Source organism: Nycticebus coucang, chromosome X, assembly GCF_027406575.1.
Source record: "Nycticebus coucang isolate mNycCou1 chromosome X, mNycCou1.pri, whole genome shotgun sequence".
Classification (NCBI taxonomy): Eukaryota; Metazoa; Chordata; class Mammalia; order Primates; family Lorisidae; genus Nycticebus; species Nycticebus coucang.
The window spans coordinates 24,211,637-24,236,636 of record NC_069804.1 but is presented as its reverse complement, the minus strand read 5'-3'; the positions used below and the strand labels follow the sequence as shown (position 1 = coordinate 24,236,636).

The 25,000-nt window shown below is 37.4% G+C and overlaps 1 protein-coding gene across 4 annotated transcripts in view; it reads right to left on the bottom strand.

The window, feature by feature from the left end:
• Positions 1 to 25,000, bottom strand: part of POLA1 (DNA polymerase alpha 1, catalytic subunit) — a 313,249-nt gene that overhangs the window by 72,465 nt on the left and 215,784 nt on the right. The window lies entirely within an intron of this gene.

Here is a 25,000-nt window from a genome sequence, read left to right as displayed (position 1 = left end):
GAATTATAATACACACATTTAGAGCGCAAACATACTAAGTGTATAGCTTGATGCACAAAGTGATCGGCTACCAGAGCAAGAAACAGAACATTACTAGTTCTGTTAGTAACCCCAGAGAGGCCCGCTGCTCTCCCTTCCAGCTATTCCCCATCTACCCCACAAGGATAGTAATAGACTTGCCTTTAAAAAAATTGTACGTGAATAAAATCATACTGTTTTCCTCAACATTGTGTTCGTGAGATTCACCCATGTTTTGTGTAGCAGTTTATTCTCACTGCTGTGAAGCAGTCCACTGAATGAATATACTATAATCAATTTATCCATTTTACAGATGATGGGCACTAGGTGGTCCCTAGTTTAATGGCTATTAAGAATAGGCCACTAGCAGTGGCTCAGGCCTGTAATCCTGGTACTCTGGGAGGCTGAGGCAGGTGGATTTCTTGGGCTCAGGAGTTCAGAGACCAGCCTGAGCCAGAGTGAGACCCTAAATATAGCAAGACTCTAAAAATAGCTGGGTGTTGTGGTGGGTGTCTGTAGTTCTAGCTACTCGGGAGGTTGAGGCAAGAGAATTGCTTGAACCCAAGAGTTTGAGCTTACTGTGAATGGTGACACCATGGCACTCTACCGAGTGTGACAAAGTGATACTCTGTCTCAAAAAATAAAATGGTAGATTTAAACTTAAGACATGAAACTATAAAAATACTTGAAGAAAGTGCAGGGAAAACTCTTGAAGGAATTGGCCTGGGTGAATATTTTATGAGGAGGACTCTCCAGGCAATTGAAGCAGTATTGAAAATACATTACTGGGGGCGGTGCCTGTGGCTCAGTTGGTAGGGTGCTGGCCCCATATACCGAGGGTGGCGGGTTCAAACCCGGCCCTGGCCAAACTGCAACCAAAAAATAGCCGGGCGTTGTGGCGGGCGCCTGTAGTCCCAGCTACTCGGGAGGCTGAGGCAAGAGAATTGCTTAAGCCCAGGAGTTGGAGGTTGCTGTGAGCTGTGTGAGGCCACACTCTACCGAGGGCCATAAAGTGAGACTCTGTCTCTACAAAAAAAAAAAAAAAAGAAAATACATTACTGGGATCTGATCAAACTAAAAAGCTTCTGCACAGCCAAGAACATAGTAAGTAAAGCAAGCAGACAGCCCTCAGAATGGGAGAAAATATTTGCAGGTTATACCTCCAATAAAGGTTTAATAACCAGAATCCACAGAGAACTCAAACGTATTAGCAAGAAAAGAATAAGTGATTCCATCTCAGGGTGGGCAAAGAACTTGAAGAGAAACTTCTCTAAAGAAGACAGATGCACGATCTACAGACACATGAAAAAAAGATCATCATCCTTAATCATCAGAGAAATGCAAATCAAAACTACTTTGAGATATCACCTAATCCCAGTAAGAGTAGCCCATATAACAAAATCCCAAAACCAGAGATGTTGGCATGGATGTGCAGAAAACGGCACACTTCTACACTGCTGGTGGGAATGCACACTAATACATTCCTTCTGGAAGGATGTTTGGAGAATACTTAGAGATCTAAAAATAGACCTGTCATTAGATCCTATAATTCCTTTATTAAGTATATACCCAGAAGACCAAAAATCACAATATAACAAAGACATCTGTACCAGAATGTTTATTGCAGCCCAATTCATAATTGCTAAGTCATGGAAGAAGCCCAAGTGCCCACTGACCCACGAATGGATTAATAAATTGTGGTACATGTATACCATGGAATATTATGCAGCCTTAAAGAAAGATGGAGACTATCAGTGTAATTGGCTTATTGTACCCTCAATGAATTCCCAACAATAAAAAAAAAAAAGAAAGATGGAGACTTTACCTCTTTCATGTTTACATGGATGGAGCTGGAACATATCTTCTTAGCAAAGTATCTCAAGAATGGAAGAAAAAGTATCCAATGTACTCAGCCGTACTATGAAGCTAATTTATAGCTTTCATATGAAGGCTATAACCCAACTATAGCACAAGAATATGGGGAAAGGGCCAAGGGAGGGGAAGGGAGGAGGGAAGTCAGGGTGGAGGAGGGTAATGAGTGGGGCCACGCCTACAGTGCATCTTAGAATGGGTACAGGCGAAACTTACTAAATGCAGAATACAAATGTCTACATACAATAACTGAGAAAATGCCATGAAGGCTACATTGAACAGTTTGATGAGAATGTTTCAGATTGTATATGCAAACAGCACATTGTACCCCTTGATTGCACAAATGTACACAGCTATGATTTAACAATAAAAAAATAAATAAAAATAAAATGGTGCTGCTGTGAATATTCGTGTATATATTTTTTTAACCACATATGTGTATATTTCTGTTGATTACCAGACACAGCGGTGGGAAAGGTAGGTTAGGAGGTACTGTCAAAGTGTTTTTTGAAGTGGCTGCAGTACTGATTTTCAACTGGCCTTTTTTTTTTTTGGAACTGGTTTGACAATACAGTCTTCAGCTTTCTAAGACACTATGCATTTGCCTGGGAACATAACAGGTCTTTTTGTTCTCTCTCATTTGTAGAGACAGCAGAAATTAGCCAAAATCATCTCTTTATCAACTTGAAAATAAACATAACTTGCCCCTGAGTTAAATTCCTTGAGGTATAAAGAGTTGGGGTTCATGCCTCTATAGATTATTCACAGCAAAATCTTAAATTCAAGTTATCTTCTTCATATAACCATGCAAAATCTGCCTTCTTCCATCATTAACTAGTATATCCTCACAAAAGTTGAGTTTATTTGGGTTGAGCCAAATTAAATCATGAAGGGAAATAGGCTGCTAAAAACCCAAAATGTACCCCTGAACTATTTTGATCATTAAACACTACTGTTCTACCATAGGCACAGATAATCCAGTACCTGCTATAACTTTATTATTTATTTAGTTTTAGAGACAGAGTCTCATGTTATCACCCTCGGTAGAGTGCTGTGGCGTCATAGCCCACAGCAACCTCCAGCTCTTGGGCTTAGGTGATTCTCTTGCCTCAGCCTCCTGAGTAGCTGGGACTACAGGTGCCCGCTACAACGCCTGGCTATTGTTTTGTTGCAGTTTGGCTGGGGCCAGGTTTGAACCCACCACCCTCCGTATATGGGGCTGGCGCCCTACCCACTGAGCCACAGGCACTGCCCGACTATAACTCTAAAATATAATTAAGGTGATGGGCACTTGGGTTGTTTCCACATCATTGCAATTGTGAACTGAACCACTATTAATACTTGAGCGAAAATGTCCTTATGATAAAATTAAGTTTTTTTTCTTTGCCATGGAATATTCAGCCATTAAAAGATGGCGACTATACCTTTTGTATTTACCTGGATTTAGCTGAAGAACATTCTCCTTAGTAAAGCATCTCAAGAATGGAAAAGTAAGCATCCTCTGTACTTAATACTAATTTGAAACTAGTAATTGAATAACTATAGGCCCACATAAGAGAAAAACAATGAAATTCAAGAAGGGGGGAAGGTCTCTACTGAAAATAGAAAAAACTAGCTGGGAATTGTGGTAGGTGCCTTTAGTCCCAGCTACTTTGGAGGCCGAGGCAAGAGGACTGCTTGAGCCCAGGAGTTTGAGGTTGCCATGGCACTCTACCCAGGGCCACTGAGTGAGACTCTGTCTCAAAAATAAGAAGTGGGGAGAAAAAGTGGGTGGGGATTCGGTAAGCTCCCATCTAACAGATATAACGTAGGAATATATGGCACACCTCCTGGATGAAAGGCTCAACTACAACTTGGACTTTACCTTATAAATGCAAACAATGCAACCTAATTGTACCCTTATACATATTAATCTGAAATTAAAATAATATAATGAAAGTGTATTAAACCCCATTACTTGGCAAACATGAAGGTACAGATCTAGGCATCACAGCACAAAGATTCAGAACTCTAAACCTCATTGGCACTGACAGGGACTCACGAGTTACATGTCTAGAAATGGAAAACTAGCTTAGGACAGCCTTTCCTGAAAACTCCTTACTAGGACTCTCACCACACACAAGACAGTGTCCCAACCCATCAGGCCCACTCTCAAGAGTTCCCCACATGACTCTGAACTGCCCATCTGGCCACACCCCCATCACCATCCCTTGGGCAAACATGTCCTGTCCTCTTTTGCATCCTTGTAAAAGCAATTCCACTCCTCCTTTCAGGCCTATCCTTCCAGCTTTGTTTAAAGACCTACTCAGTTTCTATCTATCTAATCAGACCCCACAGTCATCACCATTTCTGGGAAGTCTTTTGTGCCTCCATGATTTGGTTTGCTCGCTTTCCACCTGACAGACCTAGCGGCCTCTCCTCTGTGTCCCCATGGCTCACTATATCTCTTCAACCCAGAGCTCATGCCTCAGGTAGTCCTCACTGGTTTCATCAGCCCATGCACCTCCTAGGATGTGAGCTCTGGAGGGCAGAGAGACCACGGATATTCTGCTCTACACTGCGAGTGGCTAGGTCAGGGTCTGGCATGCACCTGGCTGTCAAATAAATGTTTGCGGAAGAAAGAGATTCAGAAAACCTGTCTTGCACCTCTCACTGAGCCTCAACATAGTGCTTACTAATACAACACTAGTTTTTTAAATTGATTTCTAATATTTCCTATGTGTATCTCCCCATGGCAGACTGGCTTTGGTGTCCGATTGAATCTGGTTTGAAATTCAGTTCTATCACTTAAAGCCTTGGGTGACCTTTTACAAATTGTTTAACCTATTTATATTTCAATTTCTTCATTGTAAAATGAGGCTAAAAAACCTCTCAGGAATGTTGTAAAGATAACAAGATACATACACAAAGCACTTAGCACCATGATTGGTACCCAGTGCATAATGGATACATGATAGATGCCATACTTTCCCCAATTAGAATGTAAGCTTCTGGGGAGTTTGTATTTGCACATGGTTGTAAAATGCAACACAATACCATGCCCATGATACGTTACTCCAGAAAGTTCTGTCTAAGGAGTATGTCTAAACTCTTGAATATGAATGCCCCTTTTAAATGAATGCATTAAAAGCTACTGTTTCTACAATGTTTTACTAATATACCTTTAGAATTCTAGTAATCCTCAATTTCCATACACCTTTAGGTCTTATATAAATTATTAGTCTTGATTATGAAAAGGTGAGATAGGCTTTCTTATCTTTCCCTGCCATTCGATTACTTAGTTTTATATCTATTTTATTTGCAGTATCTATGTTAACTTTGTTATTTTACAAATATGGACTAACAGAGGGTGAAAAAAATGCTAGTTTTCCAACTCCACTGTATTTTGCAAAGGAAATTATTGCCATAGGCTACAGAAATAACTTATTTGGATTACTTCAATTAGTTCTAATACAAAACATTGCCACCACTTCATTAATCAGCCGCTTGTGAGGATTACTTTTCCAAGAAGTCTTTTTGGTAATTTGATTAGAAAGAATGGTGGTGCACATTATCATGATTCAGTATGTCCATCAAGTAGACAATTTACAGCAAGTTCTTGATAACGATGGGCTTTAAAAAACACAGTAATTTCTTCATTGCAGAATCCTATTTTTTTTTTTTTTTGTGACGATGAAGTTATTTTTCCAAGTCTTTGGCAACACACGTTGCTGAATAAGCATCAGGAAATATTTCAGTGCATTAAGAGGCATTTCACTCTTTCCCTCTCCCTACAGACAACCCCCCCATGAATGATGCAGTAATTAAAACCTAATTATTATCTTCATTTTAAACAAAACCTAAAGTGAATACCAATTAATAACAACATACTAATGAGCATCTGCTGTGATGAAATTGAATATGAATGTGCTGCAAATTTCGGGTAATTTATTTTTTTAGGGGAAGTGCCACTGGTCGTATTCTGCTGTTAGAAGATTATATAGAATGTACACCATTTTCTATCAAGTCATTCTGCACATGGCAATTTACACTGGAGGAGACAGGGCTGGCTTCAATACTATAGATGTTGAAATATCCAAGTATTGGTCAGGGGGTCTTCACTGACTGAGGACAATTCTAGGACTCTACCTTGAATGTACTGTCCTCCCTTCTAAAGGTTTTCTTTTTTAATGTCATAGTGCTAGGTTGAATTGCTAAAAAAACATTGAATTTGTCCTCTGACATGTGAGAATGTATCAGTCCCACAATAAAAATTTAAATACAAAATTCAAATGGAAGAAACAGTAATAAAAAATAAAGAGTTTTAAGTAATCACTTTGGATTCCACTGTAACCTGAAGATGGTCTAGAAATTTTTAAGCTGAAGAAACTCTTGAAGTCTGGAAGTATTAAGGAAACCAAGTTCAGATTTATTAATAACACCACATCAAGAAGAAAAATGTGGAGACAGAATGAAGCTCTGTATATTATAGCTTTAAACTCCATATCTATCATATGAATGGGTAGGACCAGATTAGTGTTATTAAAATGTGTTTCATTTGTGTGCCTCAGCTGCTTCTCAAATATCTGATTCTTCTTTCACCTATTAAATTATATATTCATTAAGAGAATTAAAAGGCACACTCACATGTGCTACACACCAACTTTTAAGACCCCAATATATTAACTGGTGTTCTCACTTGCAGACTTGAAAAATACAAATGCTATCAAGTTAAAATAAATATCTATATTGCTAGAAATATTATTTATCCTTTTATAAATGGCAGTTCTACATGAGATCTTCTTTGGGAAGAAAAGGTATCCTGGATTAGGTAATTCCCAGAATTTCTTTTCAGATCTAAACTAGATGAAAAACTGCTTTACTTTGTTTTCATATTGGCAAAAACAGCCACTGGTCCTTTTTCCCTAGCACATTTGATCAAATATATACATTTTTTTTTTTTGAGACAGTTTCACTTTGTCACCCTCGGTACAATGCCATGGTGTCACAGCTCACAGCAACCTCAAACACTTGGGCTTAAGCGATTCTCTTGCCTCAGCCTCCCAAGTAGCTGGGATTACAGGCGCCCACCACAATGCCTGGCTATTTGTTAGAGACAGGGTCTTGCTCTTGCTTAGGCTAGTCTCGAACTCCTGAGCTCAAGCAATCTACCTGCCTTGGCCTCCCAACTGCTGGGATTACAGGTGTGACCCACTGCACCAAGCCATATGTATCTTATTAAAATAAAAATTCTCTACTTCTGGGTGGCGCCTGTGGCTCAGTCGGTAAGGCGCTGGCCCCATATACCGAGGGTGGCGGGTTCAAACCCGGCCCCGGCCAAACTGCAACCAAAAAATAGCCGGGCGTTGTGGCGGGCGCCTGTAGTCCCAGCTGCTCGGGAGGCTGAGGCAAGAGAATCTCTTAAGCCCAGGAGTTGGAGGTTGCTGTGAGCTGTGTGAGGCCACGGCACTCTACAGAGGGCCATAAAGTGAGACTCTGTCTCTACAAAAAAAAAAAAAAAAAAAATTCTCTACTTCTCCCAAGCTACCCCTATCTACAAAATAACGGGCAAAATTGACATCTAGAATCTTTGGTCAGCTTTCTAACTTTTCAGTAACTGGTCCCTAAAGGCTCGTGACGAGCAAATATCAAGTTATTAAAAATAAATGTACATAACTACTATAAATAAATTGGAATAACATTTGGGATGAAAAGTTAACCTTTTAATTTGACCTGGATGTTAAGGTGAACTCTGAGTTGGGTGACATCTCAGAACAAGTTATGGTTCAGATGAAGAAGTAGGACAAGGTTGTCATGGCTGATTCCTGGCCCAAGCCACAAGGATGTTAGTCAAAGTCACCCTACTATCATACCATGAATCATCTGTACTTGTCAAAAAGACACTGTTCATTCATTCAACACTGAGAATCTACTACACACTAGACACTATTCTAGCTGCTAGGGCTATATCAGAGGAAAAGGCACAAACACTATTAAAATCACAGGAGTTTAAGAGTCCGATGTGGGGGTCCTTCTCTAACACTGTACCACAGTTAAATGTGGATATTTCCATTATTTGCTCCTTTCCTCATGTCTGCCACTGTCTTTTATATTTTTTTAATGGCATATATTATCTTTCATTTTCTAACAGATTTGTGCATTTTAGTTCTGATACTACACTAAGATTTTTGATGGTTATATTCTTTTTATTATTCCTGATAATATTTTTATTAATATGCCTGTCCAATGACTATTTATTGAATTACGCTGCTAACTGGTTATGATAAACCAAAAATTCACGCATGTTACACTTGTATAGCACATGATCTTTTTCAAAGCATTCGATTCTTCTCCCACAGCTCTGTAAGGTTGGAGAAACCAGGATTATTTTCTTTTTTACAGAGTTCACCAAGGTGAAGTCATCTGTTCATAATTCCAAAACTGGTCAGTGAATGAGGTAGCTTTGGTCAGTTCAAAGACCTCTTAGAAAAATGGTGCAGTCAAATTAGAATGACTATTCACAGCTAGAATCAAGAAGGATGCAGGTTTCTATCGGCAAACAACATCTCACACCTTGGCATGAAATGTTGGTCTAAGATCAAGTGAGATAACATAGATTCCATATATGCTATTTAATACTGACAGAGACTTCTTGAATGCTATATGTGTGTTAAATCACACTATGTTAAAGAAGGGGCTTAATAATAGATTAATATTCATTTGACACTTTCTACTTTTCAGATCATTCTCCTTTGCATTAAGCTTTCTCCCATCTGATCTTTGATATGTGAACTAGCTATTTGGATTATCCTCACTTTACAGATAAGAAAGCTGAGAGTCAAGGAAGATGAAATATTTGGGAATTTACCTAACAAAGGACGTGAAAGATCTCTATAAAGAGAATTATGAAACGCTGATAAAAGAAATAGCTGAAGATGTTAACAAATGGAAAAACATACCATGCTCATGGCTGAGAAGAATCAACATTGTTAAAATGTCCATATTACCCAAAGCAATTTACAAATTTAATGCAATCCCTATCAAAGCACCACCATATTTAAAGATCTGGAAAAAATAGTAATTCGTTTTATATGGAACCAGAAAAAACCTCGAATAGCCAAGACAGTCCTCAGAAATAAAAACCAATCAGGAGGAATCACGCTACCAGACTTTAAACTATTCTATTAATCTATAGTGATCAAAACAGGATGATACTGGCACAAAAACAGAAAGGTAGATATATGGAACAGAATTGAGAACCAAGAGATGAATCCAGATACTTATTGTCATTTGATCTTTGATAAGCCCATCAAAAATATAAATTGAGGGAAAGATTCCCTATTTAAAAAATGGTGCTGGGAGAATTGGCTGGTGACTTGCAGAAGACTGAAACTGGACCTACACCTTTCTCCTCTAACAAAAATTGACTCTCACTGGATAAAAGATTTAAACTTAAGACATGAAACTATAAGGATTCTTGGAGAGAGTGCAGGAGAAACACTCGAAGAAATTGGCCTGGGAGAATACTTTATGAGGAGGACTTCCTGGGAAATTGAAGCAACACCAAAAATACATTACTAGGATCTGATCAAACTAAAAAGCTTCTGCACAGCCAAGAACACAGTAAGTAAAGCAAGCAGACAGCTCTCAGAATGGGACAGGATATTTGCAGGTTATGCTTCTGACAAAGGTTTGATAACCAGAATCCACAGAGAACTCAAACTCATTAATAAGAAAAGAACAAGTAATCCCATTTCATTGTGGGCAAGGGTTGTGAACATAAGCTTCTCTGAAGAAGACAGGCGCATGGCCTACAGACACATGAAAAAATGCTCATCATCTTTAATCATCAGAGAAATGAAAATCAAAACCATTCTGAGATATCATCTAACTTCTGTAAGAGTGGCTCACATAACAAAACCCCAAAACTACAGAGGTTGGTGTGGATGTGGAGAAAAGGGAACACTTCTGCACTGCTGGTGGGAGTGCAAGCTAATATGTCCATTTTGGAAAGAAGTATGGAGAATACTCAGGGATCTAAAAGTAGACCTGTTGTTTGATCCTGCAATTCCTCTACTAGGTGTAAATCCAAAAGACCAAAAACCCCTTTACAACAAAGATATCTGCACCAGATTGTTCATTGCAGCTCAATTCATAATAGCCAAGTCATGGAAGAAGCCCAAGTGCCCAATGACCCATGAATAGATTAATAAATTGTGGTATATGTATAACATGGAATATTATGCAGCCTTAATAAAGATGGAGACTTACCTCTTTTACATTTACATGGATGGAGCTGGAATATATCCTACTTAGTAAAGTATCTCAAGAATGGAAGAAAAAATATCCAATGTACTCAGTACTATTATGAAACCAATTTATAATCACTCACACTTTCATGTGAAGAACAGATCATAACTATGGCCCAAGAGAAGGAGGGAGGGGGGATGGGAGGAGAGGGGGAGGTTAGAAGGGGGAGGTGAATGGTGGGATCACACCTATGGTGCATAATGTAAGGGTACATGTCGGATCTATTATGTATAGAGTATAAATGTCTTAACACAATTATTAAGTAAACGAGATAAGGTATATATTAACCAGTGTGATGTAAGCATTCCTAATTCTATATGAAATTGGCACGTTGTACCCCTTAAATGCATTAATATATATGTGAAAAAAAAATTCACCAAAAAAAAAAAAAGTAAATAAAAGAAAGAAAGCTGAGACTCAAAGAGGTTACTAGACTTGCCTTAAGTCATGCAGCTAGTAAGTGGCAGAGCCAAGACCTTAGTTTTCTCATTTGTAAAACAGGGGTAACAACAACTGTATCTCATTGGATTATGGTGCAGATTAAATGAGGTTTGATATGGAAAATGCTTAGAATAGTGCCTTAATCATAGTAGATGGGATATGTTTCCTTTCAACCTTCTTTTTTCTTGGGAAGGAGCATTAAAATTGGCTCAACCAACTTTTTTTTTGATATATAGCAAACTCAAACTCTTGGGTTCAAGTGATCCTCTTGCTCAGCCTCCTAAGTACCTGGAACTACAGGCACCTGCCACAATGCCCAGCTAAATGTTTCTATTTTTAGTAGAGAAAATAGCAACTTTTGTTCAGGCTTGTCTCAAACTCCTGAGCTCAAGTGACCCTCCCACGTCAGCCTCCCAGACTGCCAGGATTACAAGCATGAGACACCCCACCCAGCCTACAACCAACTCTTAATGCATCCTTACAGTCTTTTCTTTGTTCTAGACTCTTGATATGTCGGTCTATAATGAGGGTATTTACCTTAAGCTACTATGAGATAGAATTTATAGCTATGAACATAGTTTTGGTGACTAATAGTTTCACAGAACAACATAAAGGCACATATGAAACAAAAATCCTTTAAAAAATGATGCTGAGGAATATTCAGGAGATGGAGGTATTATTTTGTGTGTTTATATGTGTATAGGGGAGTCAATTATCCCTTAACAGAAAGTGAAGAGCCAGATTTTGGAAAGGGCTTTGCTAAGTCCTCAAACCTTTCTTTTTAGTTTTTGGGTTTGTATTAATAATAAGAGGTAAATATAAAAAATAGTGGTTAATTGTGTGGCTTCTAGAGTCAGACTGCTTCAAATCCTGGTTCTGACATTTATTGTACAAGACAGAGTTCTTAGATAAGTCACTTAACCTCTTGCAAGCCTCAGTTTACCCATCTGTAAACCCATCAGAGTACTGGGAGGGTCAAATCAGATAATGCATATAAAGTGGCACCAAGTCTACTGTCTGGTACGTGCTAAGTACAGGCAGTCCCCAGGTTACGAACGAAATAAGTTCTGTGGGCTTGTTCTTAAGTTGAATTTTTATGTAAGTTTGAACAGGTACATTTACCTATTACCTGTAATAGCCTCTATTTATAAGTGTGAGTTGTATATCAGTTGGATGTTTGTAAGTCAGGGACTTCCCATATTCAATTTACCTTAACTACTATTTAAATGTTATAGTCTGTAATACCCTTGCTTTGATGCTAAGATACCTATATCACATTTTAATGTTTCTGAAATAAAGATTTGTCTTACAGCCGCTGTCCTTGTTAATCATTTCTTTCTTTATCCCTGAAATGCTGTTACTAAATTAGTGTTAAAACTTGTAATTGTGGCATGACAGAAGAGAATAATATAGTAGGTATAATACCTTCCTTGTCCTCCTATTTCATTAGTTAAGATTCAGTTCCTGTTAATATTCAGTTCTACTGGTCAGACTATGTTTGGCTGTTATCCTGTTCTAGCCAGCTCAATCAATGAAATAAACTCATAGAACCTACCCATAAACATGGCTGCTAGGCTCTAAGGCCAAAGACCCCCTATCCTATGTAGCCATCATAATAAGAGATAAGAAGTAATTTTCTCACAGAGAGATTGTTTAGTGAAGTACAATGATTTGAACTTTCTATACAAAATTTCAGATAGCTATTAACAATTTAGTTACTGAAAATTGGTAGACGTGATTTTCTTCTATGATGTTTTATATAAGAAGCTTTTCAGTAATAAGTCACTATAAGTATACTTTCCAAATGTCAGCAAATTAACTTAAAAAAAAAAACCAAAAAAATTAACAAAAAGGGCATTAACATACATGAATGTGCATTTCACTAATTCCTTGTATAAATTCTTCCAATTTGCCAAAATGATACTGAACTGTAAGCTATAAAAACCAAGCCAACAATAAATGGTTGGCTGCTCTTTGCCTTTTCCTTTTAGAGTGCCTTAGAAATTATAGTATTAAACACTTGATTAATTAGAAACTAGGTTTGCTTGTATACACGATTAGGTCTTTCCTACTGAAAAAGCTTACCTACCTTATTACTGAAAAGCTTCTTACCTACATTCAATAGGAAGAGAAGTGTTACAAAAGCAAAAGGCAAACTGGCTAAAAGGATTTTCCTTGGAATAAAATGCACAGCTATGAATGTGTTCTCTCTCACTTACTTTCACCTAGAAGGAAAGAAACATTCATTTCTTATAACTTTTTTCTCATAAGCTTTTGAGACTAAAAAAATTAAGTAATTATGTTTTAAAAAATCAGAGAAACAGAAACAAAAAACCTACCCCGACTACACATCTCTTCATTCTAGGACTCAAAGCATGGGAAACCCTTTGACAACATGTGTATGTCCCATCAATGCTCTCTTACCCCTTTTAAAAATTGTTCTCAGGCTCCCAGGATAGGCTAAATTCCAACCTCAACAGACTTAGACCCCATTCTACTGTCATTCTTTCTGTCCTAACTACCATGTTGTATTATTACTCTATCTGGGGTTTGAACAGAAAGTTCAAAGATCAACAATCAACTATTCTTTAATTCCTAAGCCTATGTTATGCCTGCATCCTATCTGATTCCTTGGCAGAAAAGATGTATTGTTTCTTCTGAATTCCTTGGCTCTCATTGTTCTGTAATCCTTGATGACTGTAACAGAAGTGTATCAGTTTGAGATCTAGTAGGTCTGTTTCTCTCAAACCACTTTTTTTTTTTTTACCACCCACCCATCTCACTTGAAGGGCTTACATATTAGCCACTACTACTTCACATATACACACTGTGACTGTGACGCTCAATTATTCTGAGGCAGATACTCCAAGTCTTTATTCTTCACCTTTTCTCCCTTAGGCAACTTCATTTCTTATCAGTTTTCTCACCAGCAAAGTAAGAAAAAGTAATACACTTTCTTGAAATATGGTACTGGCATATAATAGGTAATCAACAAACACTGTTCCACTATTGATAAGCATGAAATCAATCAAATGTTGCTGTTAGAAATACTCAAAAGTTTAGAGCAGTGTTTCTCAACCTTCCTAACGCCGTGACCCTTTAATAGAGTTCCTCATGTTGTGGTGACCGCCAACCATAAAATTATTTTCGTTGCTACTTCATGAAGTATATGAAAATAATTTTATGGTTGGGGGCCACCACAACATAAGGAACTGTATTAAAGGGCCATGGCAATAGGAAGGTTGAGAACCACTGGTTTAAAGGGAACTGGTGAATGTCATGTTGTCCAGCGGAGTGACTTTCAAACATTTTCTTAGTAATGGAAATTTTTTAAAATATGTACTTTTACAGAGCAACCTCATAAATAAAACAGGTTAAAAAAAAGTAGAAATAGGTTAAGGATGTCTCTAAATAAGGTCTGGGGCCTCATACACATGGTGAAACAGAACGTAATTTCAAACACTTTTTGATGCCACTAAAAATACCACGTGGTATTATCAAGAATGTAGGAACTAGAGTCCTATCCTTTCTAAAATAGGCCAGTTAATTTTGTGAACAAATAAAAAGGGCAAGATGGAACATCATCAGCTGAAGATGAGGATGTGAATTTGCTGAGATGAAACAATATACAATCAAATTATTGCAAATTAAAATAGCAGGAAAAGAAAGCATCTTTATTGGAATGTTGTTACCTTTTAGAGCTAGCATAGATGGACAGGACGTTCTGCAGAAGCCACTGGAGGTAGTTTGAGCCTTCAGTTATCTGTAGGCCCACAGGAGGTCCCCCCCACCAATATGACTCCCCTGTAATCTATTTCACCTTGCTCAGATACACTGTTTAACATTTGTGAATGTAAAATTACCTTAACCAGTAATTTTAAACCAGGAAAACAAAAGGAACTTGATTGAAACTAATTTACATTTTCAATTATTACTAAAAAAAATTTAGAAACTGTGCTCTGTTTTTGTGGTCTGTTTTTTTTAATGGTCGTCCTTAACTGACAAGAAGGGATAGATGTCTGGAAAGGGTTCCAGAGTGCTGGCAATAGTGAAATAAAGAGAAAACAAATCATGATAGAGATTCTCTTGTTCCTTATGATAGTATCTATACCGTAATTCAATAAATAAGAAAGAATAGTAACTACAAGCAAATTGATGTCCACATTAAATAAAAGAATGTAGAACTTTCTGAATATTATTACTATTGTCAAAAAAGACATTATTCCCCAAATCCAAATTTTCCTATTCAAAACATTACCATATTTGTAAGCCTTTACACTCTTATTTGAATGGTTAGAACTCACGTGAGTGGCCTGACCCTCTTGTATCCAAAAACATTCCATCCATTTTTTAATAGAAGCTTATGAAAGACACTGATTTTTTTCTGTGGGTGGGGGATTATTGTTTTGTATTTTTATACTTTAGTAATGAGAGTATGAATGTTTTCTTCCTTAAGAGATTTTTGCCATACTTACTTTCTTCTTGGTGTGGATTCCTGGACAAAAAGTTTAGCAGGGGCTCCCGATGACACATTTATTTAGGTGTGCCTTGTTTTCAGTGTGGCAGTTTGGGGACTTGACTTATGATGACATTATGCTGGACATTTAATTCATAGAATTTGTGTAAAAGGAGCATTTCTGCTCTGTCTCTACATATACCCTTTTATTAGAAAAGATTTATCCTTGAAGCTGAGTTATATCTTCTTAGCACCAGGCCACAGAAATTCCATTTTCTTTAAATCTTACATTTTACATTATTGTATAAAATGGACTAATGAGTACAGCTCTATGACTTTTAACATATGTAACAACCATCACAACCAGAATACAGAACAGTCCCACCACCCTTCAAAACTTCCTCATGCTGCCCTCCTGTAGGTACACCATTCTCTAACCCATGAAAGCCATGCTTGGTTCTCCATCTTATTATTTTCTACTTTCAAGAACTCCACATAAATGGAATCATATAGAATGTAGCCTTTAGCCTGGCTTCTTTTCCTCAGCTTAATGCCCTGAGACCCATCCAAGTTGTTATGTGTATCAGTAGTTCCTTTCTTCACAGTGCTGAGCAATACTCCATGGTATGAAAGTACTACAGTTTGTTTATTCATTCCCCCACTGAAGGGTGTTTGAGTTGTTTCCAGTTTGTGCCTACACTGAATTAAGGAGCTATCAAGATTCATGCATAGGTTTTTGTATGAATGTAAGTTTGCACTTCTCTAGGGTAAATACTCAGGAGAACTGCTGGGTCATACGGCACATGTATATAAGTATGTATATTTGTATACTTACATCATAAGTCAAGTCCCCTTTCAAAGCAACTCTCAACCTTTTCTAGGGTGAGTACAATTCTACATTCCCACCAGCAATGTATGAGGGCTCCTGTTGTCCCACATCCTCACCATCCTTTGGTATTGTCAGTATTTTGTATTCTAGCCATTCTAGTAAGCGTGGAGCAGTATCTTATTTTAATTTGCATCTCCCTGATACTAGTGACGTTCAACACCTTTTCACATGCTTGTCATCCTTACATTCCCTGTGGTGAATAATCTGTTCAAGTGTTTTGTTTATTTTTAAGTTATTCATTTTCTTACTATTGAGTTTTGAAAGAGTTAGGTGGCGCCTGTGGCTCAAGGAGTAGGGTGCTGGTCCTATATGCCAGAGGTGGTGGGTTCAAACCCAGCCCCGGCCAATAACCAAAAAAAAAAAAAAAAGAAAATTAAAAAAAAAAAAAAAAAAAAAAAAGAAAGAGTTTATACTTCTATAAAGTTTAAACTTTATATTTATACTTACTGGATACAGGTTCTTTGATATGTGATTTGAAAAGATTTTTACTTAGTCCATCACTTATCATTTCCTTCTTAACAATTTTGCAGAGCAAAGGTCTTTCATTTTGATGACGTCCAGGTAATTAACTTCTTCTATAAATTATGATTTTGGTCTCATGTCTAAGAACTCTTTGCCTAACCCTAGGTCATGAAGATTTTGTCTTATGCTGTTACTTCTTAAAATTTTATAGTTTTACATTTAGACCTGTGATATATTTGGAGTTAATTTTTATAAAAGGTATGAGCTTGATGTCAAGGTTCATTTTCTACTTATGGACAGCTATTGTTTCCAATATCACTTGTTCAAAGGACTATCCTTTCTCCATTAAATTGCTTTTGCATTTTTGTCAAAAGTCAAATGGCTACGCTTGAACGAGACTGGGTACCCATCATTTTGCCAATTCCACCCTGTCCTGAGTACTGTAGCTTTATAGTAAGTCTAAAAGTTGGCTATTGATGTTTCCAACTTTATTCTTCTTAACTATGAATTCAATTTCTAATAGATGCATTGTACTACTAAGGTTATATATTTCATCTTGTATGAGTTTGTGGTTTTAAGAAATTGGTTATTACCTCTGAGTTCTTAAATAAGTGTAGTATTTCTTATGATCTTTTGAAGAAGTCTGGGGGTGGGTGTCCTAGCATTCTGGATATTGCTAATTTGTATCTTCTTTTTTATCTTTGTCAGCTTTGCAAAAAGGCTTATCAATTGTATTGATCTTTCCAAATAGCCAGATTTCGGTTTTACTAATTTTTCTCTATTCTTGTTTTCAATTTCATTGATTTCTGGTCTCATCTATTTTTTCTTTCTTTCTTTTTTCTTTTTTTTTGAGACAGAGTCTCACTCTGTTGCCTTGGGTAAAGTGCCCTGGTATCATAGCTCACTCATAGCTCACAGTAACTTCAAACTCTTGGGCTCAAGCAATCCTCTTGACTCAGTCTCCTAAGTAGATGGGACTATAGGCACCTGCCACAACACCCGGCTAGTTCTTTCTATTTTTAGTAGAGAGCGTCTTGCTCTTGCTCAGGCTGGTGGTCTTATCTTTACTACTACTTTCCTTCTGCTGACTTTGGGTTTACTCTTCTTTTTTCATTTTTTAAGGTGGAAACTCAGATTATTGACTTGAGAACTTTCATTTTTCCTCATATAAATATTGAATACTATCAATTTCCCACTAAGTATTGCTTTAGCTGCATCATCCTACTTTGTTGAGGTTTTTACTTTTTCCCTTACTCATCTGACAGCATGATTATTTAATACTTACCTGTCAAATCAACTGGCTTATTTTACCAACTGGGTGAATGTAAAATACCACAAAACTGATTTTGTGTGTCCATAATGAGTAAATAATGGTACGAGCATGCAAATATTGGTAACTGGCTTACCTTATATTACAGCATACAACACAGCATATATTGTGTCTCACTGTTTGATATGTTCCATTTTTTCAAACAGTTCAAAACATTTTCTAATTGTCCTGAATTACCTCCTCTTTGCCATGGATTATTTAGAAGTATGCTGAGTAATTTCTAAGTATTTCAAGGTTTTCCTATTATCTTTCTTTTATTGATTTCTAATTTAATTTTATTATGGTTAAAGAACATAATTCATGTGATTTCAACTCTTTTAAACTCGTGAAGGTTTTTTTTTTTATCACCCTAAAAGATGGTCTACCTTGTTGAATGTTTCATGTACACTTGAAAATAATGTGGACAGTGCTATTGATAGGAAATGTGTTCTATACATATTAATCTGATGCAGTTGGCTGTCTGTTCCTCTATATCCTTGCTGATTTTATGTCCAGTAAAAATCACTGAGAAAGGAGTGTAACAGTTGCCAAGTATAATTATGGATTATCTATTTCTCCTTTCATTTCTGCCAGTTTTTGCTTCAGAAATTCTGAAGCTCTGTTGTGAGGTATATACACATTTACAATCATTAACTCTTCTTGGTGAATTAGCTCTTTTACCATTATGTAACACTCTTCATTTTTTTTGCCCTAAAGTCCAATTTTCTGCTATTAATACATCCATCCTAACTTTATTTTTGAGACGGTGTCTTGCTCTGTTGCCCAGGCTAAAGTGCAATGGCATCATCATAGCTCACTGCAACCTCAGACTCCTGGGCTCAAGTGTTCCTCCTAGCTGCTTTTAAAATCTTTTCTTTGTCTTTTGTTTCCAACAACTTGAATGGGAATGGATTCTTTGGGATTTCTTGTTTGGGGTTCTGACCTTTTTAAATCTGTAAGTTCATGTATTTTGCTAAACTTGGGAAGTTTTCAGACATTATTTCTTCAAATATTTTTTCAGCCCTGTGGTCCTCCTTTTCTTTGGGACCCCAATGACATGACTATTAGATTTCCTGTTATTGTCCCACAGATCTCTGAAGCTCTGTTTTTTGTCCCCAGTCTTTCCCCCATCTCTCCTGCAGATTGAATAATTTCTGTTGATATATCTTCAAAGTTCACTGACTTTCCTGTCATCTCCATTCTGTGAATAAGCCCATCTACTGAGTTATTTGATTTTGGTAATTATATTTTTAGTTCTAGTATATCCATTTTAGTCTTTCTTATATCTTCTGTTTTTTTCTTACTGAGATTTTCTATTTTTCAATTTATTTTAAATGTATTTACTATTACTTATTTAAAGACTTCTTTAATAGTTGCTTTAAAGCAGTGGTTCTCATCCTTCCTAATGCTGTGACTCTTTAATATAGTTTCTCATGTTGTGGTAACCCCCAACCATAAACGAAAATAATTTTATGGCTGGGGGCCACCACAACATGAGGAACTGTATTAAAGGGTCGCAGCATTAGGAAGGTTGAGAATCACTGCTTTAAAGTCTTTGTCATATAATTCTAACACTGAAATCATCTCAACATTGACATTTTTTGTTTTTTCCCATGTATGTTGTGATTTTTATGGTTCTACCTTATAGGGTTTTTCTGGTTCTACTTTATAGGATTGTATCCCAGACATTTTCAATAATATATGTCTATGGGTCTTGTTTTAAATTCTATGGAGACTGTTGATATTTTCATTTTAGCAAGCAATTGACTTTATTAAGTTTGAGCTGTGATTTCCAATGGCACCAATTGGTCAGTTCAATTGTCAAAACTTTTGCATGTTGTTTCCATCTGTCCTACATGGGCACAGTAGTCAATATGCATTCTGGGTGGTGGTCTTTATATTGTTTCTCAAAGTCTTTGGTATATTAAAATGACCCTTTCCTTAGATAGGCTCAGAAATCCATAAATGATTTTATGGAATCACTTTCCTGAGGCCTTCTCTGTGATCTCCCTGGTACCTTTTAGCCAGAAAGCTGGGTATTTAGTTACTCTTCTCTACTCTGTCCTAGACTCCCATAACTGTACTCCAATTGAGACCAATGGCTAGGAAGAGAGAGAGAGAGAGAGATGGCTCCTGACGACCTCCATTGCAGCTTCTGGTGCTACCATCAGATCACTGGGGGATAGGCATAAATAAGAGAAGGAAGGAAAGAAGGAATAAATATTGGGGGATTTCTACATTTTTTTCTGGGTGTTAAGAATTTCCTTTGACAGTGTTTGCTTCTCCTAGAGCTCTGTGTTTTAGGCTATGTTACATTCAGGCAGTAGGATACCAGGAGGCAAATGGTAAACTCGCTGCTGGTTTGATGGGATAGGCAGTCCCCAAGTTACAAACATCTGATTTATGTGCAACTTGTACTTATGAATGTAGACTATAACAGTCAAGTCCCCGAGTTACAAACATCCAACTGAAATACAACTCACACTTATGAATGGAGGCTATTACAGGTAATAAGTAAATGTACCTGGTCAAATTTATATACAAATACAACTTAAGAACAAACCTACAGAACCTATCTCATTTATAACCTAGGGACTGTCTATACTTGAAATCTGGTTTTCATCCTTAACCTACCTGGTAAGGTCTACTTTTGAGAGTCCTGCATTCTGCCTAGGTTGTATGGTTGTTTTCAGTTGGAGAGATAAGGAAGAATATTCTTTCTCTAGTTTACCTAGAACTGAAATGCTGGTAGAATTTGATGCTAGGTTTTCATCTTTTGGCAATACTTCTCCCATCTATGTTTACAACTTTGTTTAAAATCTGGATCAAAATTTACATTTACTAAGAAGCCTTACCTTACTAAGTACTTTATCCTATCTCTTCAACACAAATTTATTAATTTTCTAACATTACAAAATTTTGTTACTCTAAAAAAATTTTTGTTTCAAAGGTTTGCACTTAGTTCTTCACAATGAAACCATGTAAGGGCAGAACAGAACCCATGGCTTAAAAACCTTTTTTTTTTTCCCCCAAATTTCCTACATCCTGGACCAGCATCCTGGAGATAGACAATATTCAATAAATTTCATTATCTGGTTGACAGATGTTCTGATCAGTCTTTCTAAAAATAAGAGTATTTTTGTACATTCTGAGAATGAAGAGAGAAGAATAAATAAAGTAGGGATGTTAAGGTGCTAGTTAATTATCAAGACAAAATATGGTACAGTTGGTTCTGCTATAGTGCTTGTTTTAAAAACGAGAATTTATTCCAGTGTCATCAATATATCAGGGAATAGCTTGAACATAACACGAATTTTGTGTTTGCTCATGCATGATTTTGTCTACAAGAAATTTTAGGTGAATACAGGAAACTGCACTTAGCTAAACTAATTAAGACAGTTTGCAAGCTCATCTTAGAGAAAGTGTTACATACCTCATTGCTATCACTAAGGTCACCTTTGAGGTATGCCCCCCGAAGGAAACTATGCAACACCACCAGTGTCTACTCTACCCTTCAAAACAATTTTGGAACTCTTTTCCTGCAATAGCCATCAGAGCTGTTGTTGTACTATGGTCTGACAATTAAGTTTGAGAACTCATCCTAGAAAAAAATGCTATATACCTTATTGCTGAATTATCACTACTATCACCTTCAAAAGACTCCCCTTGGCCATCTGGTGACCATAGTGATATTCACCGATGAGGTATGTAGCACATTTTCTAGGATGAGTTCACGAACTTAGTTGTCCGGTATCATCCACACATATACCTCAAACCATCAACCAGTTATCTCAATTGGCTATGTGTGTTATGAGCTACACTCATCCACATAAGGTGTTGTTACAATTTCCCCTCCAATTTCAGATAACCTCCCATCCTCCACTTCACCATGACTCACAGCTGCAACTCTTTTGATGTCTACTTCCACAAGCAGTCTTCAGGTCTGTTTTTGGGTAAAGTACCATATTTATTGTAGTATGTATATATTTCTTAGCTATTTAAGATACATTAGGTTCCTGTATTCTTTTTCAGTGTGTCACTGATGGAATTTTTTTTTTTTTTAACTGAGACAGAGTCTCAAGCTGTCACCTTGGGTAGAGTGCTTTGGTGTCATAGCTCACAGTAACCTCAAACTCTTGGGCTCAAGTAATTCTCTTGCCTCAGCCTCCCTACTAGCTGGGAGTACAAGTGCCCACCATAACACATGGCTATTTTTGTTTTGTTTTGTTTTGTTTACTGACCCAGGACGGGTTTGAACCCATCAGCCCCAGAACATGTGGCCAGCACCCTAACCACTGAGCTATGGGCGCCCAACTACTTATGGAATTTTTGTTTGCCCTATCTCTTCTTTTTTCAATAAATCATGTAGTTAGCGGTGTGTGATTTCTCCATAACTTGGTGCTTTTTAATAACACACATGTTCAATTTTAGGAGAAGAGGGAAGGTGGAAGGACAAGGCATAAGGATATAAAAAAAGGAATAGAATATGGAGCACAATCCCAATATTGTGTTAACTTCAAGATTTGCTTCTAGCTGGCTATGGTGACACATGCTTGCAGTCCAAACTACTAGGGAGGCTGAGGCAGGAGGATTAATTGGCCCCAGGAATTAAGAGGCTGCAATAAGCTGTGACAGCATCACTGTACTCCAGCCTGAACAACAGTGTAAGACTCCCTCTCTTTAAAAAATTAAAACAAAATGGGTGCTCCAGAAGATTTTCTTCTGATCAATAACCATTCAAAAAGAAGAGCATAGCGTGTCACTGTTAAATTGGAATCTGACGCCTAATCCAACTAGATGAGTGTGCTCTAAAGATTCAACTTCAAACTACTATTTCAAAGTAGAAGCAACACAGTTTCTTAAGACTGGTTTCCCTCACATCAGAGTACATATTACATAGATTGTATAGATAAAGAGTAGGAGAAAGCGCCTGTACCTTCTAAGTAAAAGCAGAGAAAAGACCCACAAGAACATATTCCTGCCTCCTCATATTCACCCACTTATAACCTACAAATCCTACCAGTCTTAGCTTACATCTCAGCTTTTTTATGCCATCTTCTCTCATCTTCTCCTTTTCTAACTATTTAGGTACATGTTTACACTAAAAATTAGTACAGCAGTTGTTAATTACTTCCCACTACTCCTTCAACACACCTGCATATGGATGAACTTACACCCATCTGAGACAATGGCTCATTCCAGCTGTGATTCTCATGACTTCCAGGAATCTGTATGTGCATGTGTGTATAAGTAGGCAGGGGTATGGGGGAGGGGTCTCTCTCTGAGCTAGAAATTTTCCCTCATTGGCTAGACTATGAGCTGAAAGTCAACTACAACTCATCCCCCCCCCCCCGCCCCCAAGCCTATTAAGAGAGAGGATATTAGGGCTGGGCGCATTGGCTCACGACTGTAATCCTAGCACTCTGGGTGGCCAAGGTGGGTGAATTGCCTGAGCTCAGGAGTTCAAGATGAGAGCCTGAGTAAGAATGACACCCCATCTCTAAAAAAATAGCTGGGTGTTGTGGTGGGTGTGTATAATCCCAGCTACTCAGGAGAGCGAGGCAAGAGGATTGCTCAAACCCAGAGTTGGAGATTGCTGTGAGCTATGATGCCACAGCATTCTACCCAGGGCAACAGAGTGAGACTATCTCAAAAAAAAAAAAAAAAAAAAAAAAAGAAAAGAAAAGAAAAGAAAGAGTGAGGATGTTGTTATGTCATGTGAGATCCATGTGCAAGATCTTACGTGTCTTTTGTATATACAGCAAAGTTAACTATCGAATCTTTTTTTAGAACCAGTAGTTTGGGTAAGGAGTCTAGACATTTTTTACCTTGAAAATCACTTATTTTTAGGTGAATTAAATATATCAAAATTCAATTCATAATCATTGGCCTGCAGGAAGGAATCTGTCTTCCATTTCCTTTTATATAATAACACGGGCAGGAAAAGATCTGAATAGCAAATCCTATTAGTTTTAATTTCAAAATGCATCAAAGTAGTCCACCTGAAGTCAGATCATGGTACTCTTCTGCTCAGAGCTCCCAAATAGTTTTCCTTCTCCCCTACAATACAATCTAAAGTCCTTACCATTGGCTTACATAGCCCTTCATGGTCTGTCTCCACTCTCTGCCCTCATCTCTCATACCTTACCTCTTACTACTCTCTCCATATTTCACTTATTTCTTGTCATATTGGCCTCTTTACTATTATTTAAATATGGACCCTCTGATCTCAGGCCCTTTATACTTGCTGTTCCAGGCTCCTTATATGTACATGTTCTTCTTCTACATACCTGCAAGGCTCACTGTCTTACATCTTTTGGCCCTGTTCTCAATATTACTGTTTCAAGGAGACCTTCATAACTGGCAACCTCTACTCACACCAGTCCCTTTTCTCCTCACCCAGCAGAACTCTTCTCCATAGTATTTTGTCACCATTTACCATGTCATATAATTACTGTTTATCTGTCTCCCCACACTGGAATGTAACTTCCACAAAGACGGAGACTTAGTTTTAGTTCCTTTTATATCATGAGTGGCTTACAGCAATGCTGGCCCACTAATTTTCTGGTGAATGAATTTGGAGCATACAATAAGTAGCATTGTTTTTAGCTATGACCCCAAAGCATAAAATGACCTCTGCTTGGCCTTCAAATAGAGACATATGTCATATTCTGGTTATCATCAAGATGACATCTGAAGGAAGAAATCAAATAAAAATGATCAAGGATACAGTAAAGACTTTAGATTTAGAAATCCTATTTCATAGTTAAAGAGCAATGCCCTAAAACCTAGGAGGTGTTAGAAATATCACTGTACTGCCCAGAAGCAGGAAGGTAAATGGAGGAACGATAGAGGACAGCACATCCAGCTGCACATATCCTCCTTGAAGCAGGCTGAACCATATCTGCCTGTATCTTTGGTGGTCTTCCTATTCAATACTGAACTATACATCCCTAAAGGCCTTGCAAAATTTTCTTATAGCTTTGCATAATGCCATGTCCACAAAGTAAAATTCCGTGTTTTTGATTAAACCGAAATCAATGTGGTGTTGGTGAAGAACGTTCTGCCCCTATTCTGCATAGCAACTCCTGTATGTTTACTCAGACTACATTTGTATTAACTAGGTCTGGCTGTCCAGTTAGTTCCTTGGGTTTCTAAAATGAGAAACAGAGAGCCACACAATGTACAGCCTTAAAAATAAAATTCTGCAGGGTGAGTGAAAGACAATATATCGTCTAAATATAAATTCTAATTTCAGCATGTG